Genomic DNA, 5843 nt, shown 5'->3' with positions numbered 1-5843 from the left:
GGCAGATTGTTAACATGTTTATCAATTTTGCCGAGCTTGTTGTAGTTGATCCGTGCATGCTATGATGTTGTTCTTGCCATGTCTAGCTTCTATGCCATGTCTACTTGCTGGGTGTATGCTTAGTTTGTCATGCAATGCCTCGTAGTGAGTGCATCGAGCTCGTAAACATGACTACTTGATATCTGTTTTGCCATGCTCCAGTTTTTCTACCAAGTCTGAATCTGTTAACGATAATTGCTATGTTCACATGGTTGCCATTGTATTTTCTGATCCCTTTTGGCTTATGGTCAGTAAGGGACTTTTGTTGTATACTTTGAGTAGCTTCATGCCATGCTTTGCTTTTCCATTATATGTTCCTGTAGCATGTAGTTATCGTGCTCTAAACAGTGCTTCCTGATGTTAAATTCCTGACATGTTGATAATTTCACTAAGTCTGTAACCTGTTACCGTTTGCACTTTTGCCATGCTTGTTTGAACTTGCTATTTAGTGAATTAGCCATATCTCAGTGTTCATCTTTTGTCAAGCATCTTGAGTGGATCCCTGCCATGTATTTTGTTGTTATGTTTGAGTGCAGTAGCTTATTTATCTTGATGCATTTAGATGGCTTCGTGCTGTTAATCGCAGACCGGTGCCATATTTGTTTTGCTTGTCATTTCCAAACCGTGCGTCCGATTCCGTTGATCTTTATATCGATTTCAACCGAAATCAACTCCTCTTTCCAGTGGGACTCTTGGGTTTCCAAGTTGAGGCCAGGTTCAATCATTCCTTTCCGAATCATGCATATGCATCACATATCGCATCCCGCATATCATACCATGTTTGCATCATGTTGTTTGTGCATTGCACATGGTTGATTGTGTTCCTTTTGCTTGTTGTTCTTGATTTGGGTAGAGCCGGGGAGACGAGTTCGTGTTCAAGGAGCCCGTTGAGTACGTTTACGAGGTTCAAGCCTTCGTCTTGTTGGAGAACTTTGCAGGCAAGATGACCATACCCTCGAAATCACTTCTATCTTTGCTTGCTAGTTGCTCGCTCTTTTGCTATGCCTATGCTGCGATTCCTACCACTTGCTTATCATGCCTCCCATATTGTCAAGCCAAGCCTCTAACCCACCTTTTCCTAGCAAACCATTGTTTGACTATGTTACCGCTTTGCTCAGCCCCTCTTATAGCGTTGTTAGTTGTAGGTGAAGATTGTAGTTTGTTCCTTGTTGGAACATGGATATTTTGTTGGATATCACAATATCTCTTATTTAATTAATGCATCTATATACTTGGTAAAGGGTGGAAGGCTCGGCCTTATGCCTGGTGTTTTGTTCCACTCTTGCCGCCATAGTTTCCGTCATATCGTTGTTATGTTCCCGGATTTTGCGTTCCTTACACGGTTGGGTTATAATGGGAAGCCCTTGACAGTTCGCCTTGAATAAAACTCCTCCAGCAAGGCCCAACCTTGGTTTTACCATTCGCCACCTAGCCTCTTTTTCCCTTGGGTTAGGCCGGCCCAAGGGTCATCTTTATTTTTACCCCCCGGGCCAGTGCTTGTCTAAGTGTTGGTCCAAAATAGAGCCACTTGCGGCGCCACCTCGGGGAAACTTGAGGGCTGGTTTTAGCTGTACGTAGTGTTCATCCGGTGTTGCCCTGAGAACGAGATATATGCAGGTCCTATCAGGATGTCGGCGCATCGGGCGGTCTTGCTGGACTTGTTTTACCATTGTCGAGGATGTCTTGTAACCGGGATGTCGAGTCTGATCGGATTGTCTTGGGAGAAGGAATATCCTTCGTTGACCGTGAGAGCTTGTGATGGGCTAAGTTGGGACACCCCTGTAGGGTTTTGAACTTTCGAAAGCCATGTCCGCGGTTATGGGCAGATGGAAATTTGTTAATGTCCGGTTGTAGAAAACCTGAAACTTATCTTAATTAAAATGCATCAACCGCGTGTGTTACCGTGACGGTCTCTTCTTGGCGGGATCCGGGAAGTGAACACGGTGTTGGAGTTATGTTTGGCGTAGGTTGTTCTAGGATCACTTCTTGATCATAGATTCTCGACCGTGCATTTGCCTTCTCTTCTCGCTCTCATTTGCGTATGTTAGCCACCAAATATGCTAGTCGCTTGCTGCAGCTCCACCTCATACCTTCTACCCTTCCTATAAGCTTAAATAGTCTTGATCGCGAGGGTGTGAAATTGCTGAGTCCCCGTGACTCATAGATACTTCCAAAACCAGTTTGCAAGTGCCGATGAAACCGTGCAGGTGATGCAACCGAGCTCAAGGAGGAGCTCGATGAAGACCTTGTTCGTAGTGTTGTATCGTTTCAGCTGATCAGTAGTGGAGCCCAGTTGGGACGATCAGGGATCTGTGTAGCATTTGGGGTAGTCTTCTTTTATTTTGGTTCCATAGTCGGACCTTGATTGTATCTGGAAGATGTAATGTTATATTCATGTATTGTGTGAAGTGGCGAGTGTAAGTCAACTATGTATCTCTTTCCTTTATGTATTACATGGGTTGTCTGAAGATTACCACACTTGCGACATTGCTTTCAATGCGGTTATGCCTCTAAGTCGTGCTTCGACACGTGGGAGATATAGCCGCATCGAGGGCGTTACAATGGCGCTGCTCTGCGGGAAGCGCTGTGCTGCGACGCACCGCCAGGTCCACGCCGCGGTGGTGCTGGGCCCGTATGCGCGGAGGCAGCCGTTGCGCATGTCGTAGGATTGGATCACCCGGAAAGAGGGGCGGCCGGAAAGGTGGTGCAGGATCTTGTCGTAATTCATCTATGTTCGTGTGTCTTCAGGTTGGATCCTTCCGATCTATTCAACGGCGGCGGCTCCTATTCTGATGCGCTGGTCCTATGGGGCCTTAGCATGATGACTTTCCGACTGTCTACTACAATAAGATTTGTCCGGCTCCAGTGATGGAGGGGTGATGATGGCGGCGCACCTTCGGCTCGCTTCAGTGCTTGTAGTCGTCGCTAGGTGGTATACGGATCTAGACGTAAATTTTATTATTTCTAGTCTTATTTATACTACCATGATTGAAGATGAAGAGATTGAAAGTTTTTCCAAAAAAATAAATAGCCGTGCATGCATATAGAAACTAGCACGTCACTGCACTCTATTGTGAGAACACGCACTAAAAAATTGCAGCAACCAAAAAGAATCTAGAGAGATGAATGGCCGGAACTCGATCTCTCCAATCAAGGGCATGTTTTGCACACACCCAGCACGTTTTTGTAGAGATAAGCAGCGCTCAACGGAAGGCCAAAGCAGGGCACCTAGCTAATAGTAAAAGTCTCCATACCAATGTCTATACCTAAACAAACGGCGGGCTTCGCACTACCGGAATCGCACTCTATGCCGACGGCCAGGGCCGTCGGCATAGCCCTGAATGGCCGTCGGGACAGGCCTATGCCGGCGGCCCCCGTCGGCATAGGGCCGTCGGCGACATATCCGTCGGCGTAGCCAGGAAGGCCGTCGTCATAGAAATGCCATCGGCATAGGCCCTATCCCGACGGTGTCCATACAGGGCCGTCGGCAACGTTATCGCCTAACGGCGGCCGCCGTCAAGTGCTGACCAACGTGTGCTCACCACGTGGCAGGTCTATGCCGACGGCCTAGCTGTCGGCATAGTTTCAAACTAAGCCGATGGCTAGGCCGTCGGAGATAGACGTGCCATGTGGCGAGCAGGCGTCACCCCTGGGGCGGGTCTATGCCGACGGCCTAGCTGTCGGCTTAGTTTGAAACTAAGCCGACAGCTAGGCCGTCGGCATAGACCTGCCACGTGGCAGCCACTAGGAGCTCACGGCAGCTCTATGCCGACGGCCTAGCCGTCGGCATAGTTTCTGTCTGTTTTTTTTTCTTTTTTCTGTTTTGTTTCAGCTCAATTCATTTGAATATATACAGCATCACACAACAAATATATGCATCACATAACAGCTGGCCCAGCAGCATCACACAACAAATGCATCATCACACATCATAAGAAGCATCGCAAAGCATAAACATATAAGTATCATCACCACCAAGCATATAAGAATCTCACAAACAAAAATAAGAAACATCACAAGCATATAAGTATCATCACCACCAAGACCGCCACAATGTGACCCAAAGGCTTAAGCGCCAGGACGTCAAGCACCACGGAGGTCGTCACCGCCAAAACCCGACGAGCCGGCTGCCTGAATGGATCCGAGCAGTACAACCCCGGCCAGTATAACTTCAGCAAGACGGTGATGAGGCCGTTGGGAATACGGACCCCTTTAGAATATATCCAGTTGCTGCAAAAGAATGAACTATTAGCATGTGACAAGCAAAATAAATAACAACCGGAATAAGCATGTGACAAGCAAAATAATGAACCACTTACTCTTTTCCCGTGGGCTCTACTTCTGCTCCTCAATGGCCGGAACCTGCTTTGGTAGCTTTGCGTTACCACGCAGCCACCCCTTCTTGTCAACCCCCTTCCCGTCACCACCATCATCCCCGCCACCACCCTCCTCCTCGCCTGCCCCCCTCCCCAACCTCCTCCTCCTCCTCCTCCTCGCCTGCCTCCTCCTCCACCTCCTCCTCCTCCTCCTCCTCCACCACCACCTCCTCCTCCTCCTCCTCCCTAGAGTGTACCTCACTAGAGGAGGGTACCTCACTAGAGGAGGGCCTCGAAGACAACACCCCTAAGTCTGTGAGGGTGCGCTCTTTCTGGCCGCGACCCCCTGTAGTGGCTCTCCCCCCAGCACCTCGTCCTCTAGAGGCTCTCCCCCCGCCCCCTCCTCCTCTAGGGGCACCTCTCCCTCGACCTCCCTGTGATGAGTCATCGTAAAGTAGCCGAGGGGGAGGATTATGTGCTCGACCACTCCGACTAGGCAGGGCGACGACCTTGCGTAGGAAACCCACGCCGTCGGCCTTCCCCTTGCCTATGTTCCACGAACCTGCATTGAAAAGAGAAAAAGCAATTAGTAAATTAATGAAATGAAGGAAAAGGCATGATAATTAACACATTAATAAAAATGCATAAAAAGGCATATTCCTAAACTATAGAAAAAAAATACTTGAAACGTACATCTGCAAGAACCCATATGAATCGTCACTGTTGTAACCTCTTTCTCGGTCCGTCTCATCATCACTATCAATCATATGTTCTTCGTTGTCCGACGGAGGTGGAGGCTCTTCTTCGTCGTCAGCGTCTTTGTTTAACTTTTCTAGCATAAGTATGTCATTTTCATTGACAATGGTCTCACCATCATTCCATGCATCGTCGACGTTTGGGTCCACATCATCATCACCCAATGGTCTAGCGTCATCGTTTCTAACCACATCATCATCATCATCAGGTTGCTCTTGATATAACACTCCCTCGTATGTCATGGGGTTAATGTTGTAGTAATCGTCTTCATTCGGGTCTGGTAGCTTACCATGTGGCGACACCTTTAACACAACTTCCCAACCCTTTAGATACACTTTCTGGCATGGGTAAGGCAAATAATATACTTGTGTAGCTTGGGTAGCCGCAATGAAGAGATCGGCTCCGGCATAGACGGTTGATGGTTTAACTTCGACCAAACCAATGGAAGGCATATGTTTTACCCCCTCCCGCGGATCGAACCATCGGCATTTGAACACAGGCAGACTTAGGGTCTCACGCCCCTGGCGGAATTTAACCTCGTATATATTTTGTACCCTTCCGTATTAGTCTACTGAATTTTGACCGGGGGTGTACACTCCAGTATTTATAGTTTTGGGATCGGGGTGGCTGTTTTGGTGCTCCTCTGTATGGAAGCGATACCCATTCACATCATACTTTTTACATGTCATGACGGTAGGGTCAAAACCCATGGAAACCCATCTCAATTCATCA

This window comes from Triticum aestivum, chromosome 6A, assembly GCF_018294505.1.
Source record: "Triticum aestivum cultivar Chinese Spring chromosome 6A, IWGSC CS RefSeq v2.1, whole genome shotgun sequence".
NCBI classification, from domain to species: Eukaryota; Viridiplantae; Streptophyta; class Magnoliopsida; order Poales; family Poaceae; genus Triticum; species Triticum aestivum.
This window is presented reverse-complemented; position numbering follows the sequence as displayed.